The following is a 16,500-nucleotide window of genomic DNA, read 5'->3' on the forward strand; positions in this document are numbered from 1 at the left end:
CTTGTGAGAAAGTGTTACCTTTGCACTTGTGTGTACCTCTTTTTATTCCGAGTGAATTTGTGGGGTTATTTCTCTCGATAGTTTATACTCTCTTTTATATAGTGAATTGTCTATCTCCTCTTGTAGACGTAGGTCGATTGATCAAAGTCCAAACCATGTTAAACGTTTGATCTTTTGATATATTTTTCTTTTGTCTTCATACTTATGATGTTTCGATATTTATTTTGTTAGTTTTTACATGACACCTAATTATTTTGGTGCCAACAACATGAGTGCATGACCATTGACGCAATCAGGGCAGACCTACGTGGAGCTTAGGGGGTTCACCCGAACCCCCTCGTCGAAAAATTACACTGTATATATAAGGTATACTTCTGATTTTAAGCGTATGGAAAGTAAAATGAACCCCTCACCAACTAAAGAGGACTGTGGCTCATTGGCTAGGGGGTTTATTTTAGACCTGGATGTCTCGAGTTCAATTCTCAATAAGTGCAATATTTTTAACTTTTTTATTTTTCTTTGAAAATGCTGAGATGGACTTAGGTTTTGGGCTTAGAATATCTTATAAAATGCCTCATTATTTTAGGATTCAATCTAAAATTGTATTATTTTTATTTATTTTTCTTTTTATGTTATTTCTTTTTTAAAATTTATCGGCCACAATTTTTATATTTTTGTCTTTTATTCTTCTTATTTATATTGCTCATTTTATTTCCACATAACTCTCCTCATTTACTAACTCAAAGAAACTATTTGAGAAAATGATGAATTGTTATTAAATTTAAAATTGAATTAGAAAACTATTATATAAAATAAAGTAATTTAAGTTTAATCGAAATTTAAAAGTTGTGAATTTTCTTTTAATAAAATCTATTTAATTGATTTTTTTTCTCTTAATTTCATTGTATCGCTTTCTTACTATTTTCAAGTTGATTTTAAAGAGATTAAAACTAAACTAAACTTATTTGATTAGTTCATAATATTTTTTTACAAATGATTAACCTAGTAAATTGAATTAGTAACTCAATCTTTACATTTTTCTAAAGAATCTTGATGGTTTCTAAAGTAACATATGATTGAATGTGCACTAATTCAAAATTTGGAAAAAATTCAAAAAAGTAGAATACTGCAAAATAGAAGGAAAAAAAACACTAGAAATTTTAAAAGTCGATGGAGCAGAGTAAGAGTAGGAAGAACCTAAACACAAGATGACAATATAATTTAAATTTAACGGATTAAAATTAATATTTTCCTCCCATCTCGCTCGATTTTTCATCTTGTAGTTTTTACGTGTTTACTTCTTTATACTTCGAACCCCCTCAACAAAAATCCTGGATCCGCCACTGGACGCAATGTTAGTTAATATTTTTCATAATTTTATAGTTTGATTAATAGCCGTTTCCGTTAATAAGCAAAGTTGTGTCATTGAAATTGAATGCACTCGATCATTTGGAATGCAAGTTTTGAAACTTGAAGTTAGAGCTCTAGAATATTTAACATGTTGCCATTCAGTATTGAGAAGTCATTAGGATTTGGGCTGCCTATATCCATCAATGGAGAAGTGCTGTCTATCCAATTGAAATAATAATGATTAAGAAGGGAGGGATTTTAGTAGGCTTATCAAAATATGGAGAGAACTCATACGCCCTCCTTAATCGAATTGAAAGTTTAGTTCTTCAGTTTATGAATACGCAACGCCCAACAGTTTATCCACCCCACCTCACACCCTTTGAACTATTCGTTCATTATGACTATTATTGATAGTACTCTTTTCTTATTCAGAAATAATAAAATGTAATAATTTGATTTAGTACTATACACTACGCATTGAAAGAGAATAAAATATGTTTTTTCCATTTTAATTTTGATGATGCTATATCACAAACAACTTACATACAATATAAGTGAATTTTAACTAGTTACTATAATAGTAGCTAGGTTAATAATGATTCATGTTTATCAAGAGAAATTTTGCCAAGAATTACGTATAAATGATTTAACTATACACCGTTAATAAATAGAACTTAAATTAAATTTAATTTAATTTATAGTACGTCATAGATTTGAAAAGCAAAAGGTTGCTTTTGACTCAGAAAAAATTATGGGCAAAATATTTTTAAAAATCTGGTGTGTAAAGAAGAATTTGGTTAGTAAGGAACCAAATAAAGGTATGTTAGAGGTGCTTGCACATGAAGTTGAGCACTTTTTCTCTTGTCCGATTCTCTTTTCCTACATGTTACCTTCTTTTTTTGACTTTAACCCTTTCCATATCATCTCTCCATGGGAAAGAGAAGAATAGCAACTACATCATCATTTGTTTGCAACTAGTGCTGCTTAATAATATTGTATACACAAGCTCACTAAAACAAATTAATCTCTTTCTTGCACTTCCATGCATAGTTCACAAGTTGTAAAATAATACTATTCAAATTAAATGGGCACGGTGAGAAAGCTAGTAGTAGAAGTAATTGAGGCACGGAACCTCCTCCCCAAGGATGGCCATGGCACTTCAAGTCCTTACGTACTTGTCGATTTCCATGGCCAGAGAAGGAAGACAAGGACGGTCACTCGTGATCTCAGCCCCCAGTGGAATGAAATGTTGGAATTCAATGTCGGAAAACCCTCTGATGTTTTTGGGGACATGCTCGAGCTTGACGTCTATCATGACAAGTCCATTGGCCCCACAACCAGGAATAATTTTCTCGGAAGGATCAGATTGAGTGCTACGCAGTTTGTCAAGAAAGGTGAAGAAGCATTGATCTATTACCATTTGGAGAAGAAATATTGGTTCGGTTGGATTTCTGGTGAAATTGGTTTGAAAACTTATGTTGTCGAACAATTAGTTGTTCTCCAAGTCAAAGCGGAGCCTAAGCAAGCACCACCAGCTGAGCCAACAGAAGCTGCACCGGAAGGTGAAAAGCCAAATTCCATAGAAGAGGAGCCACCTGCACAAGTAGTGGAAAATCCTACTACCGTAGAAGCTGAGCCACCTGCAAAAGAAGCGGAAAATCCTACTAGTGTTTTAATGGATCCACATCCACCACAAGAGGATGAATTTACTCAGGTGAAAAGATCTGTATCTTTAGGATCCATACCTGAAGTAAAAGTTAGCAATAATATTAATATTGTCACGGGTCCTAGGATCCACCACAAGAGGATGAATTTACTCAGCTCATGAAAAGATCTGTATCTTTAGGATCTATACCCGAAGTAAAAGTTAGCAATAATATTAATATTGTCACTGGTCCTAGACCAATTAGTCGTGCTTCATCAGTCATCTTCTCTGATGCTGGATCAGGTCCCATCGAACCGTCCTCATTTGATCTTGTTGAAAAAATGCATTACCTGTTCGTTCGAGTTGTAAAAGCTCAATCACTACCCACAGTTGACTGCCCCGTTGTGAAAATTGTTGTTTCCGGCAGCCATGTTGTATCAAAGCCAGCCCGGAAAACAGTGTTGTTTGAGTGGGACCAAACTTTTGCTTTCGGTCGAGATGCACCTGATTCTTCCTCCCTCTTAGAAGTCTCAGTGTGGGACCCTTCAAGTGCCAAGTCATTTGATCCTACATCCGACGTGGCAGGACATGTATTTCTAGGTGGCATTTGCTTTGATGTGAGTGAGATCCCCCTACGTGACCCACCTGATAGTCCTTTGGCTCCTCAATGGTATAGGCTTGAAGGAGGTGGGGCTCATAGAGGTGATCTTATGCTTGCTACTTGGGTTGGGACTCAAGCTGATGATTCATTCCCTGAAGCCTGGAAGACCGACACTGCCGGTAATCCTGCTTCTAAATCTAAGGTATATCAATCACCTAAATTGTGGTATCTGAGATCATCAGTAATAGAGGCACAAGACATTTCCCAATTGACACATAATTCAAAGGAGTCATCATATCACATCAAAGCCCAATTAGGACTCCAAGTTCAAAAGACCAAATCCATCCCCACAACTAGTATTGGATCTCCATCTTGGAACGAAGACTTGGTCTTCGTAGCAGCTGAACCATTTACTGAGCACTGCCTGCTTTTTTTCCTAATAGAAACGGACAGGACTGCGAAAGACCAAACTGTCCTTGCAGTTGCTAGCATACCGCTCACCACAATTGAGCGTCGAGTGGATGACCGTAAGGTGGCATCCAGATGGTTCACATTTGAAGATCCTAACGAAGAGAGGAGAATTTACAAAGGTAGAGTCCACTTGCGCCTTTGTTTTGATGGTGGATATCATGTGATGGACGAAGCAGCCCATGTTTGTAGTGATTATCGTCCAACCGCAAGGCAACTATGGAAAGCACCAATTGGGACTGTTGAATTAGGGATTATTGGATGCAAGAATCTGTTGCCCATGAAAGACAAGGGGTCTACGGATGCTTATGCAGTTGCTAAATATGGTAACAAGTGGGTACGCACTCGTACCATATCAGATAGTTTAGAACCTAGGTGGAATGAGCAGTACACTTGGAGAGTTTATGATCCATCCACTGTGTTGACTATCGGAGTATTTGATGGCTGCTCGGAAGTAGTATTCGAATCAGATGAGTGCATGAGGCCAAATTTTCGGATTGGTAAGGTGCGTGTGCGTATTTCTACATTGACAACAGGGAAGGTGTACAAAAATACTTTCCCATTACTTTTGTTATCACAAGCTGGTTTGAAGAAAATGGGGGAAATTGAATTAGCAGTGAGATTTATACGTGCCACACCAACGCTTGATTTCTTACATGTCTATTCACAACCATTGCTACCCATGATGCATCATGTAAAGCCCCTTGGCATGGTTCAACAAGATAGTTTAAGGATTGCAGCTGTCAAAATAGTAGCGAGCCACTTGACAAGATCGGAGCCGCCTCTTAGGCGTGAGGTTGTGACTTACATGCTTGATGCTGATTCACATTCATTCAGCATGAGAAAAGTTCGTGCAAATTGGTTCAGGATCATTAATGTCATAGCTGGGGTAATTGACATTGTCAAATGGGTGGATGACACACGTGGCTGGAAGAATCCGACTGCAACTTTACTTGTGCATGCACTTTTGGTGATGCTTTTGTGGTTTCCTGACCTCATCATACCTACATTTGCCTTCTATGTGTTTGTGATTGGTGCGTGGAATTATAGGTTCAGATCTCGAGATACTTTACCCCACTTTGATCCAAAGATCTCACTGGCAGAGTCACTAGATAGAGATGAGCTTGATGAAGAGTTTGATGGATTGCCTTGCACTAGACCAAATGAATTGGTACGAGCCAGATATGATAAACTGCGCATGCTTGGGGCATGGGTTCAGACAATCTTGGGAGATTTCGCAACACAAGGGGAGAGAGTGCAAGCATTGGTAACTTGGCGTGACCCTCGAGCCACAGGGATATTTATTGGGCTATGCTTTGTCGTGGCATTCATTTTATACTTAGTACCATCTAAAATGGTGTCTATGGCCTTTGGTTTCTACTACCTCCGCCATCCCATATTTAGGGATAGAATGCCTTCCCCGGCTTTGAATTTCTTTAGAAGGCTGCCTTCGCTTTCAGACAGAATGCTCTAGTTCTATTCAAGTACTAGTAAATATGCTCGCACTTCGTGCCGTGCATTAGCCTATTTTTAAGTCATAACAGTTCACAATTTTATTTTATTTTCATTTCTATGTCATCTCAGAAAGGTTTGTTTGTTACTATGTATTTCAATATTTCCATCACTGTATTAGTCTGTAAGCAGTGGCGAATTTATGTGTAAAAATTGGGTCACCCGAACCCGTGGTCCTCCGACTAAACTCGATATATTACTTGTATAATTATTAAAGAACTTATTAAATAAACACTTGTTGAACCTGTTCCTAAAGTCGCTGGATGGTTCACTGGTTTGACAGCTAGATTTTAACACCAAGGTCCTGAGTTCAATCCCAGTCAGCCACAATTCACTTCAATTTTTTTTAGTAACTAATAACACTCGTTTTTTCAAAAAAAAATAAAAAAAATTCTAAAGCAATGGTGCACCCATTTTCTTGAAATCCTGGATTCGCCTCTGTCTGTAAGTAACTATTATCATTAAGAAATTTCTTCTCTAAGTTAATTCATCAAATGTGAGAACTCACTTATTCATAGCCAAATAAGTATTAGGCGTTATATCTATTGATCGGACATGAAAACATACCATCAGCGGTGGTCTAAATCAGTCTAGAGAGCTATTATTTCTTTCATCATTTTCCAAAAACACCATGAAGTAGATATAGCTTCAATCATATCTATAAGCCGCGTACTAAATTAGCACAATAATGATTATGAAATGGACAAAGGAGATGTTATAATACATAAATAAACTAAGATAACTCATATATATAAGTTTGATGTTCCACTACTAAAAAGTGCTCAAAACCCCTGGAGTAAAAAACGATGGATAGTGTGTGACAGTCTGCCATGTCATCACGCTACATAAGCGCCATGTAAATTCCACATGGAACAAAGTTGCCCATGTGAAGGGCTTACATAGGAAGAAGGCTAGTCCTTCAATGAAATATTTTAGAGAAATATGAGAATTTCCATGGTAGTTAACCTAGAATAGCATAGAATTTTCATGAAAGGTTCATAGAAAATTCTAGGAATGTAGAGAGTTATAGAAAAGGACTACTTTGTAAATATGTAGGGACTTATGTTATAATTATTATTTACGCCAGCCTCAAAGTTAGTAGTATAAAAATAGGGACATCCATTTGTAAATTAATCAAAGAAAAATCAATAAAAGTTCTCTACACAATTCTTCCTAACAATATCCTCTTGTGTTCTTTCTTCCATTATCTTAGCGATTCCTAGAATCTTAGGCTGACTTTGCATGGCAAGATCCAAAGCAAGTGGTGCAAGAGTGTGAGCAAGTTGTCAAGTGTCGCACGTGTAAAAGCTAAGGACATGATAAAGTGGTATCGGAGCAGGGTGCATCTAAGAAAATAACAAACAACAGAGGAATCAATGCTTCTAACACCCAAGCCAACTTCACCCAGAATACCACTGGCAAGAAGGGTCATGGCAAAAAGAGGAATGTCGCCAACAAGAACCAAGAGGTGATGCTCAAGGTTAAGCCAAATGAAGGACTTACATCCCAATAACATTCTACCACTAAGGTGAGCGAGGATGATGTGCATGTACTGTCCGAGGAAGTCTCGCTCGGTAGAGAGTGGGTCACGAAAGTTAATATGAGAATGGATGTAGTCAATATATTTGGCCAATGCTTGAGGAAGATAGAGAGCACTTTAAGCGTTCTTGAGGGACATAGTCTTGAGGAGATCGAGAGCATCCGAAGTGACATGGATGGACGTAGCATACTAAGATAGAGATAAGGCAGACCATCGCTACCTTAGAGTGAAGTCTCATGGATGCGTTGAGCACTATTGATGCCATGAATACAAAGATAAAGGCACTCGAAGAGCAGGTCAACACTGGCATGACTCAGACCACCAGAAATATTATCGTGACGAGGGAGGCACAAATTGAGGCTCCCAAGCCACCATTGTTCAAAGGGGTTCTTGATGCACAAGAAGTAGAGAATTGTCTTTGGCACTTGGAGAACTATTTTCAAAATGAAAATGTAAGGGACGATGATCCCATGATCAACACTGCAGTGTTGTACTTGTTAGAAACAGTTATGCTTTGGTGGAGACGTAAATCGGATGATGTTGAGAGACGTTTGTGCACTATTAGCTCATGGGATCAATTTAAGGCCGAGTTCAAACATTAGTTCTTACCAAATTATGTTGTGTACAAGGCAAGAAGAAAAATTAAGGAGTTGAAGCACACGGGGAGCATTTGGGACTACGTGAAGGAGTTCACAGCCCTTACACTTCTAATTCCCAACCTCACCAACATGATCTTTTGTTCCACATTATGGACGGGTTTTAGAATTAGGCTAAGTAGGAATTGTAACGCCGACAAGTCATTGATGTAGACCAAGCCATAGTGGAAGCCGAGTCTTTGATGGATTTCAAGAATGAGAAGTATGATAAAGATAGAGGCGCTAAGTCAAAGGATGACACTTCTAAGGATGGAAGAGACTTTTGTTAAGCAATGAAGTATATCAACAACAACACAAGACTAAAGATACCCCAAGTTCGATAATAATAAGTCAATTGATCGTCAGAGCTACATGAAAAAGAAAGCATAGTCCGAGAGAAAGGGATACTACATATGTAGTGAGCCACATAGCTTCAAGGATTGTTCTGACTTAAAGAGTTTTAGCACTATCGTGTGTGGAAAGAAGGAGCAAGTGCAAGGAGAGAGTTTGGTCACAACTCAATTAGGAGTGACTAGACTATTGGAACATCACAAGTTCAACTAGCCAAGTTAACAAGAATAGAAATCAGTACGTTGACCTTATGATAAACAATAAACTTGCTCGTGCATTGGTAGACACTGAGCAACTCATAATTTTATGACCGAGACTGCAACGAAGAGACTAGAGTTGAAGCATGCTCCAACTACTTCTCGTGTCAAGACCGTGCATTGATCCTCAAAATGTTCATGGTGTTGCTAGTGGTGTTGGTGTGAAATTAGGCTACTAGAAAGGTATGACAAACTTTTCCATTACAAAGATGGTTATTTTTTATATTATTCTAGGGCAAGAGTTCTTCACATAGTGTCTTACATTGATTGAACCCTACCTCCATTGTCTCTGGGTCATGGAACGAGAAGGATCTTGCATGGTGCCTATAATAACTATACCACATAAACAGAATCAAGCATAACTTTCGGCTATACAACTTGCGAATGGGCTCAAGAAAGAGGAGCTAATGTTCTTGGAAACCATTACAAGTTTTGATGAAGGCAGAGATAGAAAGTCATTGTTGTGTTCCACTTGGAAAGGAAAATAATTGGAAGAAGTATCTTGGGAACAATATGAGGACTCGGGCTATTCAAAAATATGATTTTAGAGTTTAAGCAGAAGCAATGTACCGTGGTCATTGCAACATCGGGTGGGGGAGAGTGTGACGGTCCGTTGTGTCATCACTCCACATAAGTGCCACGTAAATTCCACATGACACAAAGTTGCCCATATGGAGGGTTTACATAGGAAGAAGGCTAGTCCTTAAATGGAATATTCTAGAGAAATATGAGATTTCCCATGGTAGAACCTAGAATATAGAATGTACATGGAAGGTCCTTAGAAAATTCTAGGCATGTAGAGAGTTCTAGAAAAATTGACTATTTAGTAAATATGTAGGGACTTATGTAATTATTATTATTTTCACTTTCGCCCCAAAGTTAGTAGTATAAATAGAGGAACATTCATTTGTAAATTCATCAAGCAAAAATCAATCAAAGTTCTCTGCACAATTCTTCTTAACAATCCTCTTGTGTTCTTTCTTTCATTCTCTTAGCGATTCCTAAAATCTTAGGCTAACTTGGCATAACAAAATCATGAGCAAGTGGTGCAAGAACGTGAGCAAGTTGTCAAGTGTCAAACGTGTGCTTAGTAGAAGACTAAGGACGTGACACATCATCTCTTGAAAAAGCGACCCAATTTTTGACAATGTTCGTCGTTTTGATTTCTTTAAAAAAACTTTTAGCATACAATGAAACCGTAACTTTTTGTCTGTCATTTTGTTGTTTTTTTGCGCCAAATATATATATATATAAAATTAATTTTTATCTATTTATTATCAGTTAAGTCATTGTTCGTTGTTTCTAATTAAACATATAATGAATTTATTACATTATAATGACATCGTCTGTCGTTTATAATTAAAATTTAATTATTATTTTTCCTTAAAAAAAGAAGCCATGAACAACATCGCTTTGTCCGTCGCTTTTGGTCAAAATATTGATCAAACACTTTACACGGCAGACACCCATTTTTCTATTTTCTCCTCTCTTCTTCTCTCTAACTTTCTCCACCCCTCCCCACCACCATTGTTGACTCTCTCGCCTCCGTTCACCTCGCCACCAATAGCCCACCTCTAGCACGCTGCCGACCTCCTCCCTCCAAACTCCTATTCTCTCAACTAATTATTATGGTTAGGATTTTGAATTTTATGATTATTTTTTAATTTGAGTGATTTTTTATTTCTATGTTAGTTTATTGTATCTTTTTTGTCCAATTTGGGTTATTAACATTGTTAGTTTGTAAATTTGATTTTGGATTAGTTTATGAACATATAATTTTGATTTGTATTGAGATTTTTTTAAAATTAGATTGTGAATTAAGAATTGTTTAGCTTGAATTGAAGTATTTTTGAAGTTTAGAATTTCAGAACTAATTAGAAGTTAGAACTTAGAACTTGAAGTCATGAACTTTATAATACTAAAATTTTAGAATGTTTGAATTTGAACTTGGAAAAATTATTGGTTTGTGTGTGATTCTTGAATTTGAGAAATTTAGAACTGATTAGAAGTTAGAACTTGAATGTTATGAACTTTAACTTTTAGAATACTTGAATTTTGGAATTTTTGAACTTCAACTTAGAAAAATTGTATGATTCTTGAACTGAAGAATTGATTATAACTTAGAAGTTAGAACTTCAATGTCATGAACTTGAACTTGAACTTTAATTTGGAATACTCAAATTTTAGGATTTTTGAACTTGAACTTAGAAAAATTATTAGTTTATATGGTTTTTGAACTTTAAAGCTAATTAGAAGTTAGAACTTCAATGACATACTTGAACTTTAGAATACTTGAATTTTAGGATTTTCTAACTTGAACTAATAGAAAAAGTATTGGTTTTTATGAATTTTGAACTATAGAACTAATTAGAACTTAAAACTTGAATGTCATGAACTTGCAACTTCAAACATATACTTTCTTGAGATTTTTGAACTTGAAATTAGAAAAATTATAGGATTTTATGATTTTTGAACTTTAAAACTAATTAGAAGTTAGAACTTGAATGTCATGAACTTGAACTAATTTAGAATACTTTAACTATATATAGGATTTTTGAACTTGAACTTAGAAAAATTGAATTGTATGATTTTTTAACTTAGTTTGTGAACTTTAGAAATCTTGATGGATTGTATTCTTTATGAACTAAGCTACTTTCGAAATCTTGAATTGTAAGATTTATCAACTTATAAACTTGATCTTTAGAAAACATGAATGATATGTTTTGTATCTTAGTTTTTGAACTATAGAAAACTTAAATTATATGTTTTGTATCTTACTTTTTGAACTATAGAAAACTTAAATTGTAAGATTTATGAACCTAGATTGAACTTTAGAAAACTTAAATTATAGGATTTATCAACTTAATTATAAGACTGAACTTTAGAACAATAGAGTAGTATATTTATGAACTTGAAATTTAGAAAATTAAACTTGAATGGTAGGATTTCAAGAGTCAATCAATTTTTTTAGTATATGTTTTTAAAATATTTCAAGCTGATAATTATTAAGATTTATAGTAGTTTTTACGTCATTTTCAAATAATTCATCTTACTTCCTCTGTCCCATTTTATGTGACACTGATAGAATTTCGAAAATCAATTGATTTTTTTATGTCTTTTAAATATTGTAAATTATTAATTATCGTGATTTATAGCATCTTTTTATGTAATTTTCAAATATATAAAGAGAAAAGGGTAAAAAAAGTATCATTCAATTTTGTTTTATTGGTTGACTATGCACTTACCATTAAAATGAAGTTATTTTTACCCATGTCGTTACTAATTTCATCATTTATGCTCCTCAATTGGATGAAAAGCCCCAAATCAACTAAAATTACCCAATTTTAACCCGATCCGACCCACTTAATCATATAACACATTTCATTTATGCAAATCAACTTTGTTTTCCACCAACAACACCTTCACTTAAACCACCACCAAAGCCATCACCCTCTCCGAGATCTCCTCCACCACCGTCGTCGAAACCATGACCATGCTGACGACTGGAAACGCTTAATAGCTATGCAACGGCCATTGCCATTAAGCCGACCTTTAAACACAACATTGGGGGATTTCTCTCCATGTTCAGAGACAATATTATTAGCGGGAAAATTTGAGGTAGCAGCTTTCAACTCCTCCAAACCATATTCTTTAAAAGGTGGCAAATTCAACTGCTCATTCTCCGCCCATTTTTCTGAACAAGATTAGTCATTTACATACATCAAAATTGATTCTTCAAACTCCCATTTAATTAAAAAAAACACGAAAAATCTTACCTATATCTGAGGAATATAAAGCATGAGACTTGATAGTTGAAGGCCATAAACAGAAACAACCTTTAGGGAGAGAAAAAGGGGTCACAAATATGGTGACTACTTTTCTCCCCTAAAAGTCCCCTTTAAACATAGCAACAATGGTAAAAATGTCAAATTGTTAATGGTGAATTTCAAATTTCAATATTCAAATGTCACGATCCAGACCGTCGTGATTGGCACCCACACTATCCCTCTGATAGGAGAACCATTAATACTAATCAGCTAACCCAAAAACTAACCATTTAAAGATACAGAAGCAGGTTTAAATGCAGAAATAACAATGGAGTTCCCATAAACTCCGAAAGTTTGTCAAAAGATACTAAACAATTGCGGAAACAACGCCTAGATCTGAAAGTCAATGTACCAAAAGGTCAACAAGTCTACGAAAATGGGTGCAACCCAAACTAAACATAAGATTATCTAAAGAACTAGTCTAAGTCCGAAAGAGTGGACTAAAACAATAGAGGACCCATGGCAGCCTGAAAGAACTGGCTCACCCTTGAATTCGAAGTCGATCACTGATCTCCTAAGCGAGGTCTGTCAGTAGCCGCCTAAAAATGCCCTGTACTCAACAAAGAAAGAACAAGTGCAATATCAGTACACAACCATAGTGTACTAGTAGGATCATGTGGCTATTCAAATAAGCGAAACATATACAAGTAATCACAACATAGTAAAACATGCATATACCGAACATATACAATATCAGTCATCATTTCAGGATCAATACACAATTTCACGTTCTCAAAAATACACATATATGACAAGCCAATGATCCTCTCATGGAACCCATACCCAAGTTGTTAGTGTGCCGGATCGTGATACATGTTCCAAGTTAGTGTGTCGGATCGTGACACCAGTTCCCATATGTATGTCGGATCGTGACACCAGTTCCCATATGTATGTCGGTACGTGAAATCTGATTCCAGTTAGTGTGTCGGAACATGACACCCGTTCCATTCAACATACCACAATCACAATCTATATTCTTATAATCACACAATCAAGTGTTGATTCATGGCATACAATTATTTATTCATACTCATTTTCATTAGGTTTGATCTATATTGCATCCTTCACATACATGCATGCATTACAATGGCACAATTACCAACATATATTACTGTAGATACGTAATTTTTTACCGAACTTAAAATTTTACACCATTTTTAGAGCTTAAATATTTTTATAAATCTAAATTAAATATTTTGACTTTTATCTTATTTTAATTAGTTTATTTTAAAAGATTTGAAAACAACAAAAAATAGAATCACTTTTTAAGGTAAATTTTATTTTTAATTGGTTAAAAAAAAAACCGAAAAGTTACAAAAATATATTTTTCTTTTAATTTAGATTTAATAAATAAACTAATATTTCTTAATAATAATTTATTATTAGCTATTCATCTTTTTTTAGTTTAAAATATAATTATATAATATCTATATTATATTATATTATATTATATTACACTAATAAATAAAAAATAACCTTACCTTACCCCCATTAACCCCCATTTACCCTTCCATATCCCACAACTTCACCTCACATTACCCCTTTTTCCTCCATTACCCTCACCGCCACTTAACCACAACCCCACTATCCTAAACACCCAACTACACGTACTACTACACATACACCTACATATATACACCCAACTACACGTACTACTACACATACACCTACATATATACACCCAACTACACGTACTACTACACATACACCTACATATATACACCCAACTACACGTACTACTACACATACACCTACATATATACACCCAACTACACGTACTACTACACATACACCTACATATATACACCCAACTACACGTACTACTACACATACACCTACATATATACACCCAACTACACGTACTACTACACATACACCTACATATATACACACAAACACACCAACAACACACAAAAAAAAGAAAAGAGACAACACAGACACACACGCTGCACACACATACAATCAACAATACCACACAACCCATAAGTCCACTCAGGGCTGTCTTAACCCCTAAGCCACTAAAGCCATCGCTTGGGGCCCCATATTTTTGGGGACCCCATTTTTATAAAACAATTACTTATATATGTTGTTTTTTAAAAAAAAAAATTACATGTACTATGAGTGCTATGATTTCTACTAAAGAAATTGCATATGACATGAATATACATATGATTTTCGTAAGAAACAATTTGATGAAAATATTGATAACGAAATCACTAAGTCCCTTGAAGAATCTTTAGAGTTGATTATGTTATATATGTAGAGTAGATCAAACTGTTTTTTCGCTTTAAAATAGATTTGAACCAATTGAAGCATATAAAAATATTTTGATTTCTTATTTAGTGGTAAAATATTGAGATTACTAGATGATGACATTTTTTTTAAAATATCGTCTTAACCTTGAACTTTCTTTAACACATACTAGTTATTCTGAATTGATGGTTTAGATTTATTTTTTGAATTAAATGTAATGACCCGGACCCAAAAAGTCATTTTTTTGATAATTTTGAATAATCATTTAACTATAGATAATTAATTTACGGGTAATTTGGTTATTGTTAATAATAGTGGGCCAAGTTTGAAATAATAAAATAGGTTAGTAGGAATTATTAGTTTTAATACATATTTAATTTAGAAAAGAAAATAAAGAGCAGCAGAAAGAAAACTAACCTGCGGCGTGCGTTGAGCGAAGTACGAGAGTGCAGGTATACTCAATTCTGTGGATGGAAATTTCTGCTTTTTAATTTCATAGGAAATCAATATATAGTTATTATATTATTAAGTTGCAATTCTTTCAATTGAATTATTATTATAAGTGGGTATGGAATGAATTGGATCTTCTGCAATATTGTTGGTTTTCAAATTGATGGGAAAGTATTTATGGGTTATTGTTGACAATTTTTAGTGGAAGTAACCAATACTTATTATTATTATATTAGTATAATGGTTGTATTAGATTGAAGGGGCAGTGGTGAATTCATGGCGGCTTAGAAATTAGGGGACAAGAAACGGTGTTAATATTATTGTTATTATTATTATTACTCCTTTTTGTTGTTATCAATTTTGGGGGATTAGGGGAATTGAATTGTTAGGTGTATCGTATTTTTGTGAATGCCATTAGATTTACGATATTTGAAGGAATTGGAAGAATTGACAAGTTAATGGGCATCAAGACTTAAGAACTTAATTATAAATTTGGGTAAGCTTTTGGGTCTAGGCTAAACCTATAGTGACATGAGTGTTGTTAGTTTCAGAATCTTATTGTGACTATGTACTTGAATAGATTGCATTGATTTGGAAGCCTAACGAAAGGGGAAGGCTCAAGTCTCGGAGTGATTGTTCGACTATTTGAGGCAAGTAAATTTCTAAATCCTTGTTAAGTGTATTAAATTCTTGTATTTCCTTGTAATATGTGTTTGGGGTAATGAGACTTGGTGATGGGTTGACTTGTCCACATTGATTAATTCTAATGATGAAAAAAGGGTAACAAAAGGCAGTGTGATTAATTGTTTGTGTGTGATGTGTTGAGAATTGTTTGTGACGGGCATTGGTACGAGTACCGGTGTATAAAGGGAAAGTTTATTACTATAGAATACAGATTGTAATCCGAGAATGCCAAGCATATGGGCATTAGCTGATATTATTGACTTGATTTATTATGTGTGATTGGTTTCTTTATTGAACCCGTATACTGGTGATAGTTGAGGTGATTACATGTCATATTGAGAATTGATTGAGATGCACCATCCCTTTATTGAAATCATATTGTGCACATGCATTGACATGAGATTGAGTATAAGATGGGAACGTGGAGATCGTCCGTGCTGGGGATGGTGAGATGTTAAGATTATAACTTGGGCACGTGGAGATCGTTCGTGCGAAATTTGTTTGATTTATGATAGTGCATTGAGATCGTCCGCACAGACAGTGGAGATCGTCTGTGTCGGTTGTGGACCTGCGAGTCCCCATGGGTCATGAACTCTCGATGTATTTCGAGGAGTATCATGTATATACGATTGAGAGAGTATTTGGTATTCTGAGGCATATCATTTCATGGTGTCATATTGCATTGCATCCCATGACATCCTTCATTCTGATGATTAGGTGTTTTATTAGTGATCGGAAAATACTTGATCTTTGATTACCTCTATTTGATGAACTTGATGTTGTGTGTTGCTGATATTTGTGAGTGCCTTTTGTGAAAGTTGTGATTGATGAATATTGAGTTTGTTATTGAGGATATGTAATTTGTTGAAGTGATTGATGTTGAGTTGGGTGATATGTAAATTGTGAACTGTTAGGTTGGGCTGGTTT

The 16,500-nt window shown here is 35.1% G+C and overlaps 1 pseudogene; it reads left to right on the plus strand.

Moving 5' to 3' along the window:
• The first annotated feature begins 2,290 nt into the window (after nucleotides 1-2,290).
• LOC102579397 (protein QUIRKY-like) lies at nucleotides 2,291-5,813 on the plus strand (annotated as a pseudogene).
• The last annotated feature ends 10,687 nt before the right edge of the window (nucleotides 5,814-16,500 follow it).

The sequence above is a fragment of the Solanum tuberosum genome, unplaced genomic scaffold (assembly GCF_000226075.1).
Source record: "Solanum tuberosum cultivar DM 1-3 516 R44 unplaced genomic scaffold, SolTub_3.0 scf00059, whole genome shotgun sequence".
Classification (NCBI taxonomy): Eukaryota; Viridiplantae; Streptophyta; class Magnoliopsida; order Solanales; family Solanaceae; genus Solanum; species Solanum tuberosum.